This window comes from Rhinolophus sinicus, chromosome 4 (assembly GCF_057876585.1).
Source record: "Rhinolophus sinicus isolate RSI-liver-muscle chromosome 4, RSI-T2T, whole genome shotgun sequence".
Lineage (NCBI taxonomy): Eukaryota > Metazoa > Chordata > Mammalia > Chiroptera > Rhinolophidae > Rhinolophus > Rhinolophus sinicus.
The window spans coordinates 91,327,141-91,353,193 of NC_142504.1; the positions used below are offsets into that span (position 1 = coordinate 91,327,141).

The 26,053-nt window shown below is 36.0% G+C and overlaps 1 long non-coding RNA gene across 4 annotated transcripts in view; it reads left to right on the forward strand.

The window, feature by feature from the left end:
* The first annotated feature begins 5,689 nt into the window (after window positions 1-5,689).
* LOC141573148 (uncharacterized) overlaps window positions 5,690-26,053 on the forward strand; it is an 89,930-nt gene continuing 69,566 nt past the window's right edge. For all 4 annotated transcript variants that reach the window (XR_016021166.1, XR_016021164.1, XR_012498760.2 and 1 more), the window contains exon 1: window positions 5,690-5,916. This is a non-coding gene — a long non-coding RNA (uncharacterized LOC141573148). The remainder of the gene's footprint in view (window positions 5,917-26,053) is intronic.

Sequence of the window (26,053 nt, forward strand, 5' to 3'; positions counted from 1 at the left end):
TTCACTCTTTGGTTAGTTGATGGTTTGAAAGATTTTCTTCCTTAATTTAATAGAATGTGTATTTATTTATTATTTCAAGATGTTTTGGGAAATTGCTGTGAGCTTCTCTATATAAGAGAATATTAATTTTTACAGATATCTCCCACAAATCCTTGAATAGAAGTTTTGATGGGGTTAGGTCTAAAGCAAAGTATTAGTATTTCAATAATACTATTAGTATTAGTATTAGTATTATAAAGTGGGTTAAAAACAATGAAACCTCTTGACCTTGAACTAGTCAAATGTACCCAAGTGTCTCTTAACTATTAAATAGAGCTTGGTGTGCCTTTATTTATTTTCTCTCTTCCTTTTCACAACAAGATGCTATACACCTCTGGATTAACATCACCGATAATTATACTTTCCCTCTTAACACTTCAATCAACCACTTCATTGTTTTGGTCTATTGTTTCCTCAAATTGCTGTAAGTTCATCCCAGAGGACATGACATTGTCAACTTGTACTCAAGTGACTATATTTGAGGAATGAGTCCTGAAATTACTTTTTAAGTTTAAGAAATTCTAGATACTCCCAATATACTCTGCAGAAGATTCTCACTCATTTAAAGGATACTGGTTATTAGTGAGAATGACATTCAGTGTTTGTAATGTACTCTGTGGAAGCTCAGTGAGAACAATGCCCTAGAAATCAGGACACCAAGCTTGTCTTTCTAGTTACGTCATAAATTCTGCCCTGCCCAGTTTATTTCATCCTGAGAACATGGTTTGCACATATGTAGAGAAATGGTTGTATTAAAAATAAATCTAGGGTCCCTTCCAGCTCTAATTATAAGTGTGTACTTGTTATGGTTTGAGTTCAAAAGTGAAAAAAAGCAATCCAAAGCTCCCAAATACATGCACTGTATATAAACACTTTATGACTAAAGGTTAAACATGTATTGAATAATAATTTTTAATAGATTAGAATTTTTCCCCAGTGACCATATCACTGTCCTGCATAAAGATTGTTGATCATCAAATACAAAGGTCTAAAGAGTAGAAGCTAACATAACTTTTTCAAGGAATCTTATAACTTGAAATACCATTGATCAAAGACAACATCAAAAACACAAAACTGTTGACAACTATTTTTAATCATCAATAAATCAATAGGTTAAATTAACACCCAGCAAGAGTTGGAATAAAAGTGAATTGTTATTCATGATGTAAAAAAATAAATTAAAATAACAACAACAACAACAACAAAAAAAAAACAATGCTCTGGTCTGTGTTCTCCAGAATCAGATCTTAAAATAAAAATTTAAGTGACAGTCGTGCGTTTTGGAGGTGATCTCAGTAAGGAGAGGGAGCAGAGAAAGAATGTGAAGTCAATGACACAGGCACAGTTGGACCAGTTACTACTGTGGCAGGTGGAGCTCCATTCCACTGGGGAAGTCAGGGTGCCAGGGCAGAACATACCTCCAAATTATTCCAAACCAGGTGCAAGGCAGAAGTATATTTATTCCTACTCTCTTCTCAATCACTGCTTGAGGGCAGATTCAGAGAGCATTCAAATCTCGTTATAGACTAAGTTTGAAATATCTCCATATCCTTGTTAGCAGGAAACCCCTACTACAGTATATTAGACTGAATCAACTTAAATTCTCTCCTCAAAGTTGAAAAAAATATTGGTAAAAAAAAAATCTCATACAATTTCTTGAAATCACATGCCTGAATATTGTCTGAGCCAGAATTGGAATCAAACTTTCCTCAGTCCTGGGTTAGAATTTTACATTTTATGTCATAAATACTAGTTATTCTCAAAGTGTGACAATCAAAGGAGAAGCATTAGCATGAGCTTGAAAATTGTGAGAAGTGAAAATTCCTGGGTTCCAATAACTGTCTGAGTTGTTGCAATCTGTTTTAAGCTGTCAAAACAACTATGATGCATGCTAAAGATTTAGAACCAGTGATACCTGCGACTAAGATTTTATCTGCATAAATCACAAATGACATTTCTCTTACTTTCATCACAAACAAACAAACAAACAAAAAAAAAACTATGCTAGGTAAGTTTAAAAAATGAAAATGAATTATATGCTGTATTTTCCTTACCAGATGACTTTTACAAAATATATGTGTATTAACAATGTACATTTTATCCAAGAATTTCATTAACAGGTCAAAATATTAAAATATTTTCCATGTAAATATAATCCAATTCATAAGCAATTTAATAAATTAGATTAAAAGATAGGAAAACTATGTTCAAATTTTTGTAACTTTCTAGGAGACAATTTTTCTCTCTAGGCTTAACTTTCCTCAACTTAAGAAAAAAAAAGAGTTTTGAACTAGATCATTTTAAAAATTCTATCTAGCTCCATATTTTTCTGCTCCAATGACTAGTTGTAATTGAAAGGTAATTTTAGCAGAATGGTGAAGCAGTACTGCGTAGGTATTGCCCTCCATTGTTCTGGCTCCATTACTGGACAGTTGTTTTAAGGGAAAGAAAACACAGAATTTTATATAATCTGGGTTTGAATGATAGAAACCTTCTTCCTTTATGTACCAGCTGGTATGCTAAAGTTTGAAGCTGATATACTAGCTTGTTTTGCTAATATATCTCAGACTCCTTGATCTGAGAAGGCACAGTCTGCGTCACTGGCCATCCCCAAGACTCTCCAAGAACAAGTCATCTTCTCAGAGCCACGTAGACTGGATTCAAGCCTAAGGCAGCCGTAAAGAAAGAGACGTCTTTAGACTCCTGGCTGACTCTCTGCACTGCTTGCCTTGGCAACTCCTTTTCTGACCTATCAGAGCTTAGCTTTGCAGAACTGTTTCTAATATTTAACTAACATTTTCCCTGATGCAGCTTCAGTACATTACACTGTGTTCTCTTCTTAATAGTGTGAGTCACCGACACCATCTTAAGGAGGCGCATTGCTTGTAAATAAGCCCAATCAGAGTAGTTTCCAACTGATGCACTGCGGCACATTCCTCCCCCACAGTGAGGAAAAGTAACTTTGAAAAGGACAGAATCACTCTTCTTCCCCTAAAGAGTCATTGCTGCAGAGCTGCAGGGTAAGCTAGTGGTCAGTTCTGAGGCTTTGTGTTAGCAATCAGATTCATCTGGTGATTCATAGGATTCATTTTAAAATGTCACTGGGGCACTCACAGGTAAGAATGTACAAACAAACAAAAAGAATATATATATCCATATATATGTACACGTATATGTATATATGTATATATATATATATACATATACATGTCAACCTATAAATGTAACTAATTATTTAAGACAATTGAAAAGAATGTCTTTTAACCAATCACTAAGTATTCTTTTGTCAAAAAGTGTCCAGCAGATTGTAAAAATATAGTAAATAAGTGATCAAAATGATTAAATCCTAGGCTCATACTTGAGTCCTGCTGAATGTCTAAGACACTTCCAAAAATAAACTCAGGATTTCATTGGTAGAAGAAATAGGAAGGCCAGAGATACTCTATCTCAGGTGGCAGGGTCATTTCAGGTCACTCAGAGCTCCTCTGATACATTTTAAGAGTCATGTACACAAGTAGAGTTCACAGGCGAAATATTTAACTTTATTTTCATTTGCTAAATCTGGCAATGCTAATACAAGCCATAGTCTGCTTACTTAAACTGAGAGAGAAGAGCCGAAGGAAGAAAGCAACCACATCTTAACCAGAATAAATAATTTGTATAGAAATAAACACTATAAAAAAAAAGTTTTAAATGATTTATTTCCTTCCAAGATGAGGTAAACATTACCTCCATTTGTCAGATGAAGAAACAGTGATTGAATGATTTCACATTGGCTGCTGAGCAATAGCCACAGGACTTGTACATATGGCTCCTGATATGGAGAAAGAGCATTCTCTTCTGCCATGGCTCGCTAAAATCAACTTAGAGGATGTGGATGGTGCTTATCTGCCCACCATCCAACATTTCTCCATCCAGGAAAGAAGACCAATAGTTTCCATGGGAAACCATCATCTCATTTTTGTCCTAGGTTTTACCCAAATACCAACTCCAGAATTGACAAGTATTGGCTTAATGGATCAAAATATCTCATAACAATGGCTGTGATGAGTGGTGTAGAGGGGTGATCATGATCTGAGCTGCCCCAGAGTGAACTTCACAATGTTTTTTGAACTAGAAAAGAGGAAGTGTAACGAGTATAGGCCGGGAGCTATTGACAGCCATGTTGAAACTATAAAGAGAACGCCTGCAGAAGGTGGAGGAAGACCAAGGCATGAAAGATGAGAAATGTAGAGAGATACTCAGTACTGTTCTCAGTGTAGCAGAGCTCAATTGATCTTGAACAAGTTCACCATTTTTGCTGGACAACCTACTCACTCCACTTACTTACACTACTCATAGCCACTTACACTACATGCGTTCTCTTTACCCTGGGCCTTCTTTAAATGTAGTTTGCAACTCTCTCAGTTTACTTCCTTTGTTTTCCATCTTTGTGATGATAGCCCCTGAATACCCGCATACAAAAATCTAAAAGAAGCACAGAAAACACTCTGGCTTATGGAAGAAAGAAACATAGGTTTTATTTTTAGAAGAAGAAAGCTAGAGAAATACTGGCTCATTGATAATTCAAGTTGACTTTATCAACCAACACAATCCTTATTCTAAAGTCTTTTTTCTAGATTACAGTTTCTTACCCTTCAAGGATTGTTTCCTGGTGGATGCCAGTTTTAGTGATCTCTGGGTCAAACAACTTCTATTACTGTGTGACCTTGTATAGGAGGAACCAACTTAAGGGTAAACTGAAGATGTTTCAGTCAGACAGAGGAGGCTTGCTGCTGTTCACGGAAATAACTGAACGTGCAGCCATGACTGCTCCATATTTCTGGGTAGTTGCAGTGAAATGTTCCTGTTATTTAACTAGATCATTTCTAAGGCTCAAACCAAAAATTAGGCTAATGTCAAAAGTAAGATTGTATATGTATAAACACATTGTGTTGGTTCTCTATTTCTGTTATGAAAGTAAATGTATGAAATACATTGAAGACTCTATCCTGAAATACTGTGCCTAGATAAAAAAAATGCATTTAGATTTTAAGTGATCACATCTTTCTGGAGTTCTTTAACACCGCCATTTGAGATTTGCTTATGTTATATTTATTTTCTCTTGAAAGTTTGTATGGCTTGCATTATTTAAACTTGCAAAGTTTAGCAATCCAGAGATTTCACTTATCTTATTATCCCCCCCAGTGTTTAGTATAGACTTTTACCTAGTACAGAGAGACAAAAAGCATCAGTTGTTGTGTTTGAACACCTGGATTAAATTATTTTCCTAATACTTATGAGCTCTTACCTTATTTCCTCTGTTCTATCATCTATGAAATGGGGTAACAATGGCTGTTTCTCAGACCTCACTGAGTAGATAAAAGTCTCATAAAATAATAAACGTGAGCTTATACTTCAAGACACCTTCTGATCCCTTGGATTCTAGCTCCATCATTATTTTTTAACTATTTACATCTCTTTATAAATTGTAAGTAACTGATAAATAGACAAACTATCTTGTCCAGTAGAATTTCCATTGACTTCCCTCTCCACTGTGACAAAAAAAAAAAAAACAGTTTTGCAACTACAGTAGTTTCTATTCAATGTAAATCTGTGCTTTATTGGCTTTTCCTTTGAACAGATTACAACATATGTCTATTCCCTCATATGAGAAATATCAAATCTTTAACACATGTTCATTTTTTATATCTGTAAGAGAGTTATGATTTTGCCTAATTCTGAAAATTATTTTTCAATAGTTTTCAATAGTCACCAAGATGACTAATGGATCCAGCTACCAGAGCCAGGCCATCTTACTCACCAGAGGAGTCCACACTGAAGGTGGTCTATGCCCAGGCACATCCTTTCTTAGCTCCCAGAGGTAACTCCAAAGAGGTAATAGAACTTTAATGACTCTGTTTCTCTCATGGTAATTTTATTCTCTAATAATTTTGTGTTTTACTTTTTTTATGTTTGGGAATTTAGTTTTATAGTCTGCTTATTTGATGAGCTCTGTACAAGTAATAATGCTTTATAGAAATCTACTCTCTGCTGAGTGAGAGACAACAGAGACTCTGGTTTATTAATCTTTTTGCTTAGAAATTGAATTCTATCATCTGAGTATTTGGTGATTTCTAGTCTCTGTTAGATGAGACAGAGAACCTAGTTTCTAAACCTTCTCTGTTTGTCTGTTTTGAGCTCCAATCAACTATGAATTTTTCCACTGGGAAGATCATGTCTATGGTAGACTGGTAAAATGTCGTGGTTCTTTATTTACTCTTGATCCTTAGCTGAATTTTAGAATGGAAGCTCTTTATTTTTGTGTGTTCTAGTGTCTGTAACTCAAACCTCTGCCTCTGATTATATAGATGCATAATACTTTCCTACTTCCAGATGATATTGATAAATTAGACTATAACATCTCTTAAAGGAACTTGTTTTGGTTGGCTTATAAAGATAAATAAGCAGTTATATAAACTGAACACTTCTAAAATTTCCAGAAAATAAGGCAATTGAACTTTAATACTTTAAATGGGGAAAAATGTACTTTTACAAAAAACAATTTAGAAATATTTTAAGAATTCAAGGGAACATAATTTAGATCAGTCTGGCAAATGAGACTACTTAAATATTTTTGGTTTAATGAAAACAGCTATGTGTTCTCTGATTTATCAGTATTAAATATAACACAAGTGTACATTTTTCTTCTCTGTGTGTATGTTTTTCCTAAACTGATACAAGTTACTGATCAAATAAGCTAGCATTAATTCTATTTAATGTTCAAGATTATGAAAAATGTAAATCTGTGTTTTGAATCTCCATTAAGATTAATTTTATTTTCACAGTAATTGTGCTTTGTAGTTGTCAGCTTGAAGAAAATTTCTGAGATGTTTAGGTGAGGTACATCCTTGGATGTACTAATTAAATCAAGTTAATTAGTGCACATTCATTGAATACTTAGATCATTTCTAAGTTAGACATTAATTACTAAGCACAATTCTAAGTTTATGTGCGTTTGCTTCTCATTTTTATATGCTACCTAGAGGCTAAATCTTTGTGTCAATGACTGTGTTCATTATTGCCACTTTGAGAAGTTGCACTCGAAGGGATGTGTGTAGAAAGGGCTGTAGAAAGCTAGGTTATGTGTAGGCATGATCTCTGCTAGTCTGCTGCAAATTGCTTGTCTGACAATTCACAATCATCCAACTCCGTTTTTCTTAGTGAAATAGAAGTTACTTTAAACGTTATAGTTATTAGAAGTAAATGAGAGTTTACTAGGAGTAATAGTGGCAGAAAGATACAACTTTGTGTACGAAGTGACAAGATACGTTCTTGTTTAGTAAGAGAAAAAGAGAATACATAGTTTTGTTCTAAATTAATGTGAATGTTTGTTCCAGAATAACAAGAGATTGGTGCAGGACAAAACCCGAATGGATGTAAAAAGTTGTAGAAGGTTCATAGAAAAGGAATTTTTGTTTCTTTGGAATATAGTGGGTACAAAAAATGAGTGTAAAAAAGCTATGAAATGTGATAAAATCTTGGCAAAGTTTGCTCAGTTTTGATGGGCTTTTTTTGTTTGTTTGTTTTGTGTGTGTTTTTTCATTTACTGTGGGTTGCCTTGGCCTCTGTATGTCATTCTGTGTAATCTGCACAGCTTTTGTGTTTTACTAGAATAATTTTCTGTGCTTTGTGTTGGTTTTATTATGTCCTTGATTATTTGAAAACAACAACAAAGGTACCTCATTAATGAAAGAGCTACAGTTCTTTACAGTCGTGCTACTTTTTATGTTTATTTTAAAATGTTTTATTGTCATGTTCAAATGAGTAAACAAGTGTTATTTCTATCTTACATGCTTAAATCTCCTGACAACAGTTAAGAAAAAAAAAAAAAAAAATTGGCCTTCCTAAAATTGAATCCTAAATGTAAAATGAAATAAAAGAAAACACAACTGTCATATTTTTCACACTAAAAATTATCTTTGAGATTTCCCAGAGGGTTCCTGAAAAATCACATAGATATATTCTACCTTATAAATGAGAGGTGCCAAAAATAGATTTATTTGATATGTTAACATTAATGAATTTTATGGAGATGTCAAATCTGAAGAGATGTCCTTCTGTTCCTAGGTTAAATTTTCATGGGGATATTGTTGTTAATATGAGGACATTGTATGGTTCCTAGGGATATGTCAGTGCCCTAACTCTCCCAGACATGTTTTCTATTTATGAGAGTTCTGATGCTGCTTTGCCTTATGATATTAGGTAGCACTGTTTTCTTATTCTTTGTCTCCATGCATGATTGGAATCTCTTATTGAGTATTACATTCATGGCAATATAGTTATTTGCATAGATTAGCTAAGAATTTACTATCCGTCTCCAGGATATAATTGGAAACATTGGTTTATGTAGCCAAGTCTTTTTCTGGAATGTCATATTTGACGATGACGCTCACTTAATCAGCGATGGCCAGCCACTTTTAAATAACTAAGTTTGCCTTTTTGTAGAAGTTAACAAAGCTCCTTTGGAAAATTGGCCTGATATCTGGCTTTTAGAGTTCCCAACCTTAAAAGTGACTGAGTAAGTTCACTTTTAGGCTGGACCAAGAAGCTTGGAATATTATGCAACCTTGCAAAGTGAGGCATTCATCCAATATATAGGTACAGTAGGTGAAATCCAGTAGAGTTTCTTGGCTTGGCTTTCTAGCCTGAACATACTATTAAAAAGCCAGTCTGACAACACTATGGTGGTTACCAGAGGGGAAAGGGGGAATGCAGAGGGTAAAGAAGGTTAAATATGTAGTGATGGAAGGAGATTTGACCTTGGGTGGTGAACACACAATGCAATATATAGACGGTGTATCATAGAATTGTACATTTGAAACTTGCATAATGTCATTAATCAATGTCACTCCAATAAATTTAATTAAAACAAAACGTTCACCTCAAAAAAAAAAAAAAAATCCAGTCTGAAATATCTCAGATAAAATTCCAGCAAAGCAAATACACAAAGACCTATATGGAAGATTAACACCCTTGATGCACCTACATCAATAATCAGGGTAAATCGACTGAGATCGGTATTTTGTAATCCAGAAAAATATTTGAGATCCTTTTTGATCAAATGAAAGAGACTATTGAAAAAAAATGTACTATAATGTACACTTGTACTATCCTGGAAGAGTATGCATTGTCTACATCACACCTTTCTGAACTGTCTGATTTTAGCCCTGTTCATTATATTGAACTATTTTGTACCTCTTTGTTAATTGTTAGTAACCAATAGGCAAATTGTGTCTTTTCCATAGAGTTTCACTGACCTTTACTCCCCTTTGTGGAAAAACCAGTGTACATTCATTTTCAATTCAATTCCTTTATTCCATATAAATGTGTGTATGTGTGTGTGTGTGTGTGTGTGTGTGTAACTTTCCCTTTGAACTGGTTCTAATATCTGCCTAGTTTCCTCAAAACTTTAACATGTTTATTTTACATCTGTGTAACAGTCCAATCTTTTTCTGAATATTATGTTTCTATAGTACTATACTAGTGTCAGCTGCTACTGATTATTATCAATGTTTTGGAACTGCCCTTAGTCACTTCTTAAGGACTGTTAAGAAACAACAGTAACAGTAATGAAAAACATTAAATGCAAAAAAACTTTATCATTGTGGCTATTTAATGAAGTGTGGATGACTATTTTGCATTAAATTAAATATGTTTTATTTCATTTAAAGTGATTAAGAAAAAAATGTCTTTATTGGTTAGTGGAGTGATTCGCTAGTTAGGAACACAGCATTCCCAAGTTTATTACTACATTCACCATTGTCTCTCTGCTCAGGCCCTCATCTGAATAAATGTAGTACCCTGTTTGCCTTGCCTCACCTGTCCTATACCAGTTCTCACAAATTGCTAACAGCTCTGATGTTTCTTCTGCTAGCTTTTTCTCTAATCTGGGATAATTTTCACTGGGTCTTGCTCATTTAAGTATGTTTACACTATATTCTATTTTTACCTTATGTGCTCCTATTATTTATTTTTTCTCTTTGTAACCCTTGTTTCTGTAACTTCAGGAGCTTACTTTTTCTCACTTAGAACCCCAATCAAAAAGTAAATATCACTAAAATATTGAAGGGATTACTGAGATTATTTCAACAAAAAGCTACATCTATTGTGGGACACTTTGTTATTATATAATATATAAACCAATTTTGGAAACAAGATGAAATGTACATGGAAATCATCTGAGTTGTTCCATGTCGTATGAAAGAGGAATGCAAGTAGTTTATAGTCTTGGTGATGAAATAGATTATAATACTCAAAACAAGCAATGAACAATTTTAGATAGTTAAATAGATTAGATAGGTAGACAGATAGATGATAGAGGTATATATCAACATTTCTATCTAGTTTCTCTCTCTCTCTCTCTCTCTCTCTCTCTCTCTCTCTCTCTCTCTCTCTCTCTCTCTCTCTCTATCATCTATCACCTATCATCTGAGAGAGCCAGATTTTTTGCTCTCTGTCGATTCCAAATGACAGTGCTCTGGACAAAAGTTTGAATAGTAAAGTATTTTGAAATGGTTTTATGGTCCCTGAGGTATTTGAATGGCTGCTTACTAGCGTGAGTGGATCTGTAAATCACAGACAATGAAAGTAAAAGAATGACTCGTGTGAAAGCGCCAAGTGGGATGCAGATCTATCTGGGCAGAAGCTGCCTGAGTGGGCACCTGTATTTGCCATGTGCCAGAATTGTGGCTTCGGCAAGCTCTTTGAGCTTTATTGGCACACTCATATAATAAAGACAGCATCACCTTCCTAGAAGGTTGTCCTAAGATTTGGAGATAAAATGCGTAAATGTCTCATATCTAATTATAATTTACAAAACAGCAGTCATTATTATTTTTTTTGGGAACCAACTGTCTCCAGCCTTCAGTTTTTGAAGGGGTTTGTGTGTGTGTGTGTGTGTGTATCTGCGCGTCTGTTTGTCTGTCTAGGGGAGTGCATCTATAAAATAGAGCATTTCATTACATTGAATCACTACTTGTTATCTATAGTGAGAAGTGTATGTCAGCCTCATCCCACTTGCTTCATTCCTCTTATCTGTGCTTTCCAGACTTTGGCCATCATGTGGTTTCTCTGGCCACTTTGACAGAAGTCAGTTCCAGAAGCTGGGACCATGTAATTCAGGAGTTAAAGCTTGATTGAATGTGTACTGTGTAAAAGCAAATGCTCTTCTTTTGTTTTCTAAGGCAGATTTGAGCCACGGTCATCAAGGGAGAGTGACAGTTCCCTGAGGTTGGTGCCACAGTTGTCTAGGGCTGACACCAAGACTGGGTGTTTATCTAGCTTTTTGGGTGAATATGCATACTTAAAATCAGGGGATCTTCATGGAAATTTCATTTGGACTCTGGCCTTTCAAAAAAGTGACTATCATGTTTTTTTGTGCTGCCTGGAAGAAAAATATTGCAACAGGCCAAGAAGTATTGACACATTGCTGTGTTTCTGTGGGTTTACTGCCAAAAATGTGGGTAAAACAGATGACTCTCAGGCTGGCATACTTATTAGGAGGACATTATGTGGAAACTACAATATGAGTATGTATATGTTTTAACATAGACATTTGTGGGCCAGGGCCAAATTTGAGTTCTTTTGTCTTCTCTCCCATATGGGGCACAACTACAGTGAGTCAGGGGGTAGGGGGAGGGACACAGAATATAGCTCCCAATGGGGCAATTCAGATGGAGGTATACACAATCTTGGTCTAATCTAATCTCCAAGTCAATCGGTATAACTCTGAGCTACATTTTCAAAACTTATTCAACTATTTATTCATCTTTAATTTACTATCTGCCTTAGAGAAACAAGTTCAGTATTGCTAAGAATTGCTTAGTGTCTTCTATGTACAGGGTGCTGTACTGGGTACTGGAAGGGATATGCAGAAGTACGAATATAGAAACAGATTTTAAGGAGTTTACAGTCAAGTTATATAGTACATAACTTGGAGTATTAAGTGTCCAGTAAAGATAGCTCACACCTTTGGAGGCTTAATGTTTACTGTGTGCCAGGTTTTATTTGGTGTGAGTTACAAGTATTACCCATTTAATTTTCACCACAACCCTTTAAGTTAGATAATACTATTATCCCAAATTACAGATGGAAAAACAGTCAGTTTCAGTAACATGTCCAAGGACACAGCTAGGTAACAGGCTTGCTAGGGTGTGAGGCCAGGATATTTGATTGATGAGCATATGCCTCTAGCCACTTTATTTACTCATAGGAGAGACCATGTCTGTTTTAAGAATCGGGAGTTTTAGGTCCCAGTGAACTGGTTTTGAAAAGGAAGAATTTACACTGAACTTTTAAGGACAGATAAGATATATTGGAATTTAAGCTGGTACAGTAGAAGGGAGACAGGCCAATGACCTACTATGAGGAGAAACTTTGTCAAGGTATATACGAGTTCATTGTTTTAAAATCGGACCATCCATCCTCCTCCATCCACCCATCCCATTCCATATTTCTATCTCACTTTAATTCTGAGTATAAGTCTAGTCACAGCAGCAGAATACAGGTCTGAGTCATGAAGCATGATATAAACTGCTGTAATCCGGGGATGAGAGTTGGTTATGAGAGCTTATGTCCTCTTTCCTGTCATTCTGATGGAAGGAACTGAGTCCAGAGGAATTGGAGTATGAAAAACCATGGGCGCTAAAACTTTCACTTCTACCTAATACAATTTCAGTAATAGATGGCTCATTTAGCTAAAACTTTTAGTTCCGTATTTTTAAAATACAAAATGAGGAATGGTTCTCACAAAAAAATTCTGTTTATGTACTTTATCAACTCTAGGAGGAGGGAGAGAAGAAGTGACTCTGTTAGAACGGGCTTTCTATGTTAAAAGCTAACCTCCCTTACTTCAACCTCTTTATTGAGAGGGTGGCCGTATCGCCAAAGTAAAAATTACAAAGTCCACTTCATCCCCAAGATACATGGTATAAAATAATCATAGAACCACCAACTTTTAAACCAGGAAAAAAACACAGAAACAATGTTATTTACTGTATTCACGAGAAAAAAGACTTCCCCAAATCAAAGGTCTGGTTGGTGGCAGGGGCTTTATTGGAACAATTTCCTCTGCAAGTAGATTTCTTACTGTATATAGAGCTCATATGTCATTTAATCATTCATGCCTTTTATGATGACCCTGATGCCCAGTTCAAGCTGAGATTGATATTGATACATTCTTATTAATTAATTACATTTTCAGTGATTTTGTAAACCCCTACTCTTCATACCCCATAACATCTGGCTGAGTCTCTTGCACAAAATCAATACACTTGATGAAGGGAAGCAGGGGGGCAGACCCAAATTACTTGTTTTGGGATGAAGATATGAAAATCAGCAGATTCTTAATCTTGAGGCTTTCAGTGGCTAATCTAAACCTGGAGATTGACGTGTGGAGAGAAGTGAAATTGAAAATTTACTTTAAAATTTGTGTGAACAAGAGGGAGTGAATGTGAAGATTCACTTTAATCCTGACATCAAAAGGGAATCTATGGAAGGAAGCCTCCTATTAAATGAAACTCGAAATAAAAATAAATAAAAGCTGGCGTGAATACCCTTGCTAACAGAAGCTGCTGAATCTCCCGACACCTCTTACAGAGATTAATCCCTTCCTACAGGCCCAAAATCTAATTATAAACCATTCTAATTAGTCCGGAAGTAGGACTGCTATTCTTTTTGGAGGAAAAGGTGTAGGAAGGGATGCTACTACCGCATGAGAACTCCAGAATGAGGCAGAAAGAATTTAGGTGTTAATGCAAGTCAGTTGTCGCATACCTTAAAGCGTATTTGCCTGTATCAGTTGGCTACTGCCTATATGTTTTTATGGGGCATCTGCAGTTTATTTTGCTGCTTTAAGTTTGCTATAGCTCCAGTTTCATTGTAGCAAACGTTTAAACATAAAATAAGTGTTATGTAAAATATTATTTTGACTTTACATTTAATGGATCTTCAAAACTTTCAAGTGCTCTAGGGCAAAAAGAAGGAAATCTTCTAGGGAAAAGCTTAATATTTCAGATATAATGAGTTTGTTTTACATTATCTTTCTTTTTTTTTTTTCCTCTGGACTATTTTCACTTGGGTTCCTTTCATATCCCAGTTAGCAAAGGAATTGACCAGAACTAAGAACAGCCCTAGAGCCATAGCTAAAATTCCGCTGTGCTTGTCAGATACTGTCTGACCACTGATTACTGCCCAAGGGGAATTTGTTTCCTTTATAAACTTTTTGGAGGGTTTTCATCACCAGGGAAACAGCCTTATTGTCTCTCTTGAGAAACTTCAAAATGGTATTGAGGAAAGCATGAGTTTCTTAATTTTCTTTTTTTTTTTTTATTTTTAAGTCTTGGGTCTGCATGCTATCTTAAAGGGTGAGATGAAAGAAAGACCTCTCCATAATACTGAAATCAGGAAAATAGTATACTAATTGATGATACAAATGTGATCTACCTAGAAACTCGCTTCAGGCAAAATTCTACATGAATCAAGCTGGATAAGTACAACAGGATTCTGTCCTTTCCCTTACATTTTACCAATGGAAAATACGCAAATGCATCAATTCTGTACTACGGACAAAGTTTGGATTCAACAGATTCTATTAGTCAGAGTCTCATGAGGACACAGAATTCACTCCAGGTTCAAATGACACGAATGGAAGGACGTTTTATAGAGGTGGGGACAGGTTTAGGGGCAAAGAGAAGATAGTAAGGCACTCAGAGATTAACAACAATTTCAGGCACTTGGAGAGTAGCAACCCATCTTTAAGGCCAAAGGACTTTAGGGGAGGCAATATTGCTAGTGGTACCCACTGGGAACTGGAAATATGGAAGGAGTGGCACACTGTAGGAACACAGGGTGGGGCGGACATGTATATAGACGTGTTTGTGTTTGCAGGGAGCAGGTGCAAATGGAGAATAACCAGCCCTCCAGAAACGAATGTATGGATTAGTAGGTGTTCTAGATAGATTTCTCTGAGTCTACATGAATTGGCAACTCAGAAATAATGCATTTCTATTTTATGCTTTACATTTTTTAAACTTTCTTTTTGTTTTTTAATTGCACACTCTCCTGATGCTTCACTTTTAAGGAGGCACTTATTACCTGGTTTGTGCAAATATAAGGTCAGCATGTGAGAGTTGGTATCTCTCTACGTTTTACACCCTCGTTGCCTTGTTACTTTATCTTATTCCCTGCCCTGTGGGATGAAGTAGTGATCTAGGTAGGGTCAACCTGGAGAGGACTGATAAAGAGATTCCAGGTGAGAAGTCAGGATCACAGTCAGATAGGGACTGGCATGCGGAACTAAAAGCAAAAATGCAAACATAGGAATCTGAGAATAGAAATAATTATTTTAACTGCTACGGTGTTCCTGATACTGATATTCTAGTCACATTTAACTTCCCATTATCTCCTCCCCAGACCCAAATATTTCAGGAACTTCCCTTTTGTAGTTAGGTGCTTCCATGGCTCTTGACTTGGACTTCTACTTTTTCTGCCAATCTACCCAGAACATTCTCCATTTTAGTCCTCATCTTGAGATGTCTACTTAAGTTTTGGATAGCTCTAATTTCATTGCAGGGTCTACTTGTCCATATCTGTGAGTCCTCCCTCTAAGAGAATTGATCATTTTCTTAGCTGGGATATTGATTCCTTTAAGACTAGGAGTATGCTGTATCTGAGCACCTATTATGCTATATATAAAGTCAAATAACAAAGTATCTGAATTGTGGCTTGGAATGCTGGTCATTGTTTATGCTGTTTACCAATATTTACAGTTCTCCTTCTAAAGACATGGTAGTATTGCATTTCCATTCCCTTTTGAAGTTAGGTATGGACATGTTACTTGCTCAGGCCAAATAAATGTGATGTTAAGTGATGCATTTCATGTTGAAGGAGGAGACTTTAGAACCAGTACATGATTACCTATATTTCCTTTCAACTTTCAAAGAGTTCTAGGTGTTGGAGCTTCATCGATGTGCCATCTTGAATGAGTAAGATGTGCCGTTGAGCCTCTAATTGACTCAAAGTTAGGTAAGTGAAAGGGAAACAATTTGTTTTAACCCACTGTAATTTTGGGTTGTTTATTACTTCAACCTACCCCATCATGACCCCATAATACAACAGTTCTAAGAAATAACCACTGTTATGGACTGAAGTTTGCAGGTGTCCTTGCAAACTTCTTATGTTGAAATCCTCACCGCTGATGTGATCGTATTAGGAGATGGATCCTTTGGGAGTTACAGAGGTCATGAGGGTAGAATCTTCATGAATGGGATTATAAGAATGTTGTTATAAGAAGAGACCTTAGAGTTTGCTTCCACTTTCTCTACCCTCTGATATGTTGCAATATAACAAAAAGGCAGCCATCTACCAACCAAGAAGCTGGTTCTCACCAGAACTCATCCATACTGTCACCCTTATCTCAGACTTCATGTCTCCAGAACAGCGAGAAATAAATTTCTGTTGTTGATAAGCCACACAGTCTATGGTAATTTGTTATAGCAGCCCAAACTGACTAAGTGTGTTGGAACTATCTAGTCTGATGGAACACTTTAAATCACCCTAGATAAAAAGAAGAAAAGAAACAAATAAACAAACAAAAATCTTGTCAAGCAATGTCTCCTAAAATAGTGAACAAAAGCAGCATAAAGGAACCTTAATAGGGGCATACTTCAAAGGATATTAGTAACAAATATATCAGTATGAACAAAGATATGGCCGTGCTTTCGTGTATATGTGTAGAAAGAGGAGGGAAGGGGGCTGTGGAGGAATCTATTTGCCTCTAGTAGAAATTTTGAGATGGAGAACTGTTCTGGAAATATAAAAGTGTAAGTAAAGCTGGCCCAGATTATCAAGTGAGTAGAGTTCATAAAATCCTAGCATCAAAGGATTGGGGAAGATCTTCAAAGGTCACTTGGTTCATTCACCTTCTTTGAAGTAGGATCACAGCAAAACCATCCCAGAAAAATGACAAGCTCTTCTATTTTTAAAAATTTCTATAGAAAGAGAGTTTCCCTGACAATACTGTTTTTCAGCTACTGTTAAAATCTCTGTTCTTAAAAATATGCCTCACTCACATTCAGGACACTTAATATAACACTCAGCATCTGTTTAGTTTCCAAGATCTGCCATAACAAATTACCACAGATTGGATGGCTTTAAACACAGAAATTCATTCCTCACATTTCTGGAGCCTGGAAGTCTGGAATCAGGATGTCAGCAGGGCCATGCTCCTTTTGAAGCCTCTAGCAAAGAATCTTTTCTTGCCTCTTCCTAGTTTCTGGTGGCTCTCCATCATCCTTGGCTTTTTGTCTTGTAGCTCCATTACTCTAATTCCTGCCTCATTGTCATGTAGCCTTCTTCCCTGCGTGTGTCTCAGTATGTCCTTTATCTCTTTTTATAAGGATATAAGCCATTGCATGTAGAGCCTACAGTAAGGCAATGTGAACTCATCCTATTTTAACTAATTACAATTGCAAAGTCACTATTTACAAATATGGTCATATTCTGAAGTTGTGAGTGGACACGCATTTTTGTATGGGTACTATTCAATATACTACAGCATCCTTTGTGCTACTTGTCCTGAAGCTGAAAACATCAATGATTTAAAAAAAAAAAAATCCACCCGTAATTGATCTTTCTTGTCAGTGTGAATTTTATAGAGCATCTAATGGAGATGATTTTCATTTAATTATTTTTCTTGATGGTTTAAATTAATACAAAATCATTTTTGAATATCAGTATGAACACAGCCATAGCACCAGTTTTTGGTGGGGGGCAGAGAAATCAGCCTAATACCCAGGAATTGAATTTTGGTAAGTAATAATCTAGTCACACTAGTTAATTAAATGAATAAAATGAACACACTTGACACATACAATAAGTCAAGATGTATTATGACATAGTGTATAGTGTGGATTTCTCTTAGCCATAAATAATGCAAAAGATATAGAGAAAGGCAAAGTGGGACATACTGAAGTAATCAGGAAGATTTTAGGGAAGAGGGGGAAGATATAAAGGGTAGCTAAGATTTTATAAAAGACATATATTCTATTGGGGGAATTACATGATTAAACAGTAGAATGGGCAAAGCAATGTCAGTCCATAGAATTGACTAGACACAGAGGTCTAGCCAGAGAAGAGTGCTTGTAAAGAGAATAGCTGGGCTTTGGTTTATAAAGGTGAGCAGGGGCCTGTGTGTAGAAGAATTTCAATCTCAAATTAACTTCAAGCATTATTTTGTTGGTGCTGGAGAGACCCTGGGAGTATTTGAGCCCTAGAGAGACATGATGTATTTGATGGGGGAGAAGATAAGTTTGGTGACAAAGTGAAGGTTGTATTTTAGGTATGGGGGTGTAAAGACTGTTGCAATGGTCCAGCAGAGTTATGAGGAGTTGTTCACATTGAAGATTGGGAAGTAATAACATGGCTGCTATCACATGGAAATGATTAGCTCCATAGAAAATAGTCCACTGAGGAGCTTGTGTGATTTTCTAGTAATGCTCTACAGAGAGAACACACTTTCCTTTCCTGTGTATCCCTTCATTCTTCAGGATATAAGAACATCACTGTAATTCCCAATGTGTGAAATCTCCTTCTTTGGCTGCTCTCTGTAACCTCAGTTTCATTTAAAAGAATAAAGAAAAATACATTTGCAGCCCTCACTGTTGGGAAAAATCTCCTTATTCAGCAAAAGATAATGTAAGGTTGCCCTGTTAACTCAGCCTTGCACAAAACATTCCTGTCAGTTGGCATGAGCTTTGTTCCTTTCACCTCAGGCAGGTGGTAAAGGCATTTTGCAGAGAAAGATTCCAAATTAGGTTAAGCACCAAAATAGGGAAATGGCCTGGCTCACCCTGGTGGGGAAAGATTGGACTGCTGAAGTATATCCAAGTTCATCTCTTAAAGCCATGTTGTGGTGCAGCTCTAGGGAGAATAAAAATAGAGAAAATGGTTGACTATGATACCTTTCCAACTTTCTTTACACTGGATTTGGCCTAATGTTCTGGGGCATGGACACCCCATAAATGACTGTCTGCCTTATTCCAGCAAGACATTGCTTTCTCTGGGCTGTCCTAATGTCACTTCCTTCTAAAAGCATTGTATGTTTTTCATCCCAGGGACTGTGCATATTAACGGTCTTCTAGGAGGCTGAAACTTTCATAAGACACACAAAGATGATATTCCAGTGGTGAAATACAAGATCCCAGAGAGTGTGTATTTACAGACATTACACACACACACACACACACACAGAAAGCTAAGATTAAACATGTCATACATATGCGTAGGAGTTGAGATTAAACAATATGGTGAATGCTGCTGCTGAGTGCCACTCAATGGAAAGGCAGGGATCTTCAATACAGAAGCTGTGCTTCAAACCTAATAACAATGTGTCACAAGTTTCAACATTTTTGGTGCAGTCAGTTGGGTGTGAGCTATGGTTGAGAGAAGGTGTATTTAAAAGTGTGCCATAAATCATCCTCCATCATGACAATGCTCTGTGTCACGCATAACTTCTGGTATATGGCAATTTCTGTCAAATGAAAACATTACAGTGTGTCCTCCTTTACCTTATTCACTGGGTCTGGCACCATGCGACTTCTGGCTCTTCCCCAAAGTCAAAATGACCATGAAGGGTAAACGTTTTGAATTGATTCCGGACATTGAGGCAGCCAGGACAGGGCAACTAAAAACACTCAAAAAAGAGAACTTCCAGAACTGCTTCAGAAAGTGGCAAGAATGATGGGATAAGCGTGTTCAAAGTGAGGGGGAGTATATTGAGGGGGATTACTGGCAATGTGTCTTCTATTGTAATAATTTTTTTTTTTTTTATTTAAACATTCACTGTATTTTTTTTATCATAACTCGTGAGTATGTGTGTGAGTGTTTGCGTGTATAAGTTTTAGCCTTAGCTATTTTCTTAACTTCTGAATATATACTTCTGGGAATTTACTTCTTCAGTCAATATATTTATTAAGTATATTCACTCAAATTGTGGCATGTGATAAAGAATGAAATCTTACAATCTGCGACAATGTAGATGGACCTACAGGGTATTATGCTAAGTGAAATAAGTCAGACTGAGAAAAACAAATACCTTATGATCTCACTTATATGTGGAACCTAAAAAAACAAAATAAATGAACAAACAAAACAGAAACAGACTCATAGATACAGAGAACAAACTGCTGATTGCCAGAAGGGAGGGGGTTGGGGGGCTGGGTGAACAAGGTGAAAGGATTAAGAAGTACAAATTGGTTATTACAAAGTAATGATGGGGATATAAAGTGCATCATAGAGAATATAGTCTGTAATATTGCAACAACTATGTATAGTTCCAGATGGGTAGTAGACTTATCAGAGGGGGATCACTGCATAAATTCTATGAATGTATAACTACTATGCTGTACACTTGAAACTAATATAAGATAATATTGAATGTCAACTATAACTGAAAATAATTTGTTTTTAATTGAAGTATGTGACTGTAGCTCATTTTCACAGATATATTCTATTCCACTGTACTACTGTGTTTCGCCCAAAATAACACCTAGCTGGACAATCAGCTCTAATGCGTCTTTTGGAGCAAAAATTAATATAAGACTGGGTCTTAGTTTACTATAATATAAGACTGGGTCTTTGATGTAGTAAGTATAATATAATATAATATAATATAATATAATATAATATAATATAATATAACATAATATAATACCGGGTCTTATATTAATTTGGTTCAAAAGATGCATTAGAGCTGATGATCCAGCTCGGTCTTATTTTTGGGGAAACAGGGTATACAACAAATTATATTACTGTTCCCTTGATGAGAATTTGTGTGTGTTTTTTTTTTCCCCAGATGTTTGCTCCTATAAATAATGCTGTGAGGAATATTACGTTGTGTATCTTCTGGTGAATATGTGCAATTATTTTCCCCTGGGTTTATACAAAAGAATCAAATTGCTAGGGTTGTAGGTTATATGAATGTTCAATTTTACACAATAATATCACACTGTATTCCAAAGTAGTTGATTTCCCAAAAATAAGACCTAGCAGGACAATCAGCTCAAGTGCATCTTTTGGAGCAAATATTAATATAAGACCCAGTCTTATATTATATTACATTACATTACATTATATTATATTATATAAGACCCAGTTTTATATTATAGTAAAATAAGACCAGGTCTTATATTAATTTTTGCTCCAAAAGAAGCATTAGAGCTGATGGTCTGGCTAGGTCTTATTTTGGGAAAACACAGTAATTTATATACCCACCAGCAGTGTTTAAAAGATCCTGTTGCTCTTTCAACATTTGGTAATATAAACATTATTTTTGACAATTAAATGGCATTAAATATAACTCTGCTTTGTGTTTTATTTTCATTACCCTCATTACTAAAGCATTTGACCCCCTTTTATGTACTTAATGATGATATGTATTTCCTCATATATATGTATTTTTTTAATGGATATGCCAAATTGTGTTCAGCTCTTGTGCTCTGTTTTAGTACTTTCAGTCTGGGTTACAAAAGGGTGTAAACTCATTTCCATTTCTTTGGATTTTCCTAAAGAGTGTCCACAAAAGTCTCGCCAACAGCAGTTTCCTCTATAAGATGAATGGCTTCTGTGACTTCCTGTGTCTCCTCGGTTGGAGAGAATAGGAGAAGTTAGAGTTTATAAGATGCTGTGCTGGGCACAAAGCAAGAATATACATGTTACCTAATTTCTACTTTTTAGGAAATTGAAATCTTGAAGTCACGTGGATTTAAACCCTCACCATTTCTCCTACCACTAATTATTTTTTACATTCAGGTTTTGTTTTATTCTGGTCAAAGTGGGGGTATAGTATTATTTTATTTATAATTCTCAAAAAAATGAGACAATATCAACACATACTTTAACATAATAATGGTTTTACTTTCAATAATAAATAAAATTAGGAAAATATTAATCTGACATATTAAAAGTGGTCATCTCCACAGGCAAACTTTTCAACTGCCCATTTGGCTTTGTGCTTCTCAGATGCAGCTTTGCCTGAATGCTTTTCATGTTACAGTGACTGGAGATGTATATGTACCACGTTTAGATTCCTGAATTATACTTCAATTTGAGGCTTTTCAGAATCTAACTTCAAAGCTATTCAGAAGAAGAGCTTTGAGGGTTACCCAACTTCAAAGCATGCTTGAGATTATTTAACATCATTAAACAGAGCAATCTAAGAGACAAAGACACAGGCTAAAGTCAAAACACTTTTAAAGACACCATACATCATTATCTTTGCTATTACTTTTCCTCTCAATTTACTAAAGCCTGTCACCCATTAAAACGCATGTTCAAAGACCATGCTAGGGGGTACGTTATGTGTATGTGAGGGGGAGAGGGTGTTAACTCACAACTTGGCCTTATCATTTCCTCAGATTTCTTTTCTCAATGGTTCCTGACATATCTATCTGGAGTATATTGAAGAAGCCTATGAATACCTCTTTAAACAAATACAATAGCCTATTTCCAGAAGTCATACTCTGAGGCACAGCTGTCACAACATGTGACAAATACCAAAAGCCAAGGATATGACCTAGCAAATCTGAATGTATTCTCCCATTTTTCTCCTATTTAAACATTTATCTCTCCTTCATTCAGTAGCATTTGGTTACCTGCCTCTACCCACAGCAACCCTTCTTATTTTAATGCTCTCACTCTTATCCACAAATTAAATTTATATTTATTGCTGTTATAAATTTTATTTTGTTGAGAACATTACTTCAAGAAGACTGAAGCCCAGTGGACTCCCAAAGATAAGACTTTCAGAAGGAAAAGCACTCCCTTTCTTCACAGACCAGAAGAAGCAAAAAGAAAGAATATGTATACTTGGATAAAATTTTACATTAATCTGTAAAGTTGTCTGCCTGTTCTCATCTATCAAAGAACATTGGTACAGTACTGGAGATATCAATGAGCTCTGTGAATTAAGTATAACTCTGTAAAGGTGTTTGAGAGTTATTACATATGGAATACAAAAATGTGACTACAGTATGCCATTTGACTATATAAATATGTGTGTGTGTGTGTGTGTGTGTGTGTGTGTGTAATGGGGGTGACAAAAAATGTACACAAGTATACACTTTGGTCAACATTGCTCAAGCAGTGTTCACCGTGATCAGAATTGTCTGGACGCTGATGGTGACCACTTTGAGCAACTTTTGTAATTGCAGAAGTCAAATGTGAGTTGTATTCATCTTTTGTTATTGGTATGTATTGAGTATTACAATTTTAATACAGTTTTCCTTTCTTAAAATGCATTTACATTTTTGGCACTCTCTATATATGGTGTTATCAAAAAATATGGTGAATTTTAAACTAAAAGGACACATTGCCATTAATCCCCCTCAAAATACTCCTCTTCACTTTGAACACACTTATGCCATCATTCTTGCCACTTTCTGAAGCAGTTCTGGAAGTTCTCTTTTGTGACTGTCTTCAGTCACCCTGTCATGGTTGCCTCGATGCCTTGAATCGATTCAAAACATTTACCTTTCCTGGTCATTTTGACTTTTTGGAAGAGCCAGAAGTCACACAGTGCCAGATCCCGTGAATGAGGTGGACGAGGACACACAGTAATGATTTTATTTGACAGAAATTCCCATATACCAGAACTGATGTGTGACACAAAGCACTGTCATGATGGAGGATGATTTATGGCACACTTTAAAACATGCCTTCTATCAATTGTAGCCCACACCCAACTGACTGCACCAAACAAGTTGAAACTTGTCACACACTGTTACTAAGGTTCGATGTGCCGCTTCCCATATTGAAGATCCCTGCCTTTCTGTTGGATGGCACTCAGCAGCAGCATTAATTGTATTTTGTGATCACACCTCATATATAAATTGTGTCTCATTTTACGTGGGTTTTCTTCAATTACTTAAAATTATAGAAATCTACAAGAGCAAAAGACTTTATAAATCATTGATCCACAATCCTTATTTGATAATTAGGGTGATTGTACAATTTATTGTCCAAATGTAGACACTTTTGAGAATGAAATTGATGCTATTAATAATTAGGCAATGAAAACAGAAATAAGCAGGGACTATGACAAGCAATGAGGGGAAAATGGTAACCCTAGTCTTACGGCATAGGGGTGTTAAGCGGCTTGGTCACATGCCTTGTAAGTGCCACACAATGCCAGAAACCAGGTTTCCTAGTGTCTCATTAGGACGGCATTGGAACAAATGAGTTAGTGATTAGTGACAATCTGAAAATGTGCGTTGATCATTTTGTCCAAAATTTGAAGATGCTTACTGCTTACCTAAGATAAAATGGAATTAATGTTCCCACTGCATTCTCCCAACTTCTCACTGGACTTGGGATAGTAAATGATTCTAACAGCATGGCTACCCCTTGGGCAACCCAAGCCAGGCTGACATGATCCACTATAATTTGGCCGACTTGTCAGTGAAAGGCATGATGACCTTCTGTACATGTATGTACTCATCTCTGCAACTCCCTGGGTACAGGGTGAGTATATCCTGGGTCTGAACCCAGAAGGAATGATCAGTGGAGGTGGTCTTTCCTCCATCATTACTCCTGTTGCCCTATTTAGCACTATGGTATATGAAAGGCATGCTTACTATCCTTTCTTCTTTTGTCTTCAGTTTAGCATAGATTGAACACATATTGGTACCAGAAATATTCTATGGGGTTTCATATACATCAGTTATTGATTGTGTTTTGAGATTTGAGTAACTTCTCTTACCAAGTGAGTAAGATGGATTTGTTTCTGAATCTTATAGGCTGCCCACTTCACTGTGGGCACTAAGGTTACATGGGAAGAAGCCCTCTGCTGGACTTTTTCTGCCAGTTTTCTCAGTGTCGGTAAATGTCTTACTAAGATTTTTATTTCAGGAATAACTCCCACTTTTATTCAGAAAAAGAAAGCAAAAAATGAAATTTCTGCTGCACTTCAGAACCATGAGTACATATTTGATTTGCTTATATATTTTACCAAGGGAAATTTGTGAAGAAAGAGTCCAGGGTTAGTCCTTGGGTCATACAGACAAAATCTATTGAAGAACATGAGTGTAGGCTTTCCCTAGACCTTATAGGTATCTTGCCCAAAAGAAGATTAAAATCTGTAAAAAGGAATAATTCAAGGACATCAATGACTCTATTGTAAAGAAGAGGCAGGTTGTAGCATAACAAAATTCAGAGATTGTGTTTTCAAAGTTTCAAGTAGCAAGAGGAGACTGATTTTTCATGAAGAAAATAATACTTAAGATGGGATTTGAAGAGATGGGTAAAGTTCTGACTTAGACACATAAAAGGCAAGAAATTATCCTGACAGAAAAAAAAAAAAAAAAGCACGAAAGCAGGAAAATATACAAAGTATTACAATCAGGGAACAGGCAAAAATCAAATATTTGCTGGAATTTGGGGGCAAGAAGTAAATGGTGCAAGATTAATGGTAACTGAGATCACTTTTAAATACCTTCTCAGGAGCAATAAAAAAAGAGTCATTCTAGTAAAGTGTCTAGATTCAAAACCAATACTATTTTTTAATAACAGAAATGTCTAAGATACTAGGGTTTGTTCTTTTTAAAGCTGTGTCACGAACATTAGCTCATTTTCATAACATATCTGTGATATAGGTAAGGCCATTCTTTTCACTTTGTGGGTTGGAGAGCTGACATAAACAGAGGATCATTGGTAACCTAGTGGAGCAAGTAATGCCCTCTCCTTCTTCTCTCTCCCACTGGAAGCAAAGTGCTTGGTCAAAGAGCAATACCTTTCCACACACAGGAGTCTTGCTTTCCTGTTGAGATTTTATTTGAGTTTTGAAAGTGGGACAGTGATTTTGTCAGGAAACCAGTGGATTAAGCCACTGCTTCAACTATGCTAATAAGGCTGCTGCACTCAAACTGTGAGCACAACCTTGCCAACTCCAAACTGCTGCTGCCCAGCGATCTCATCAGTC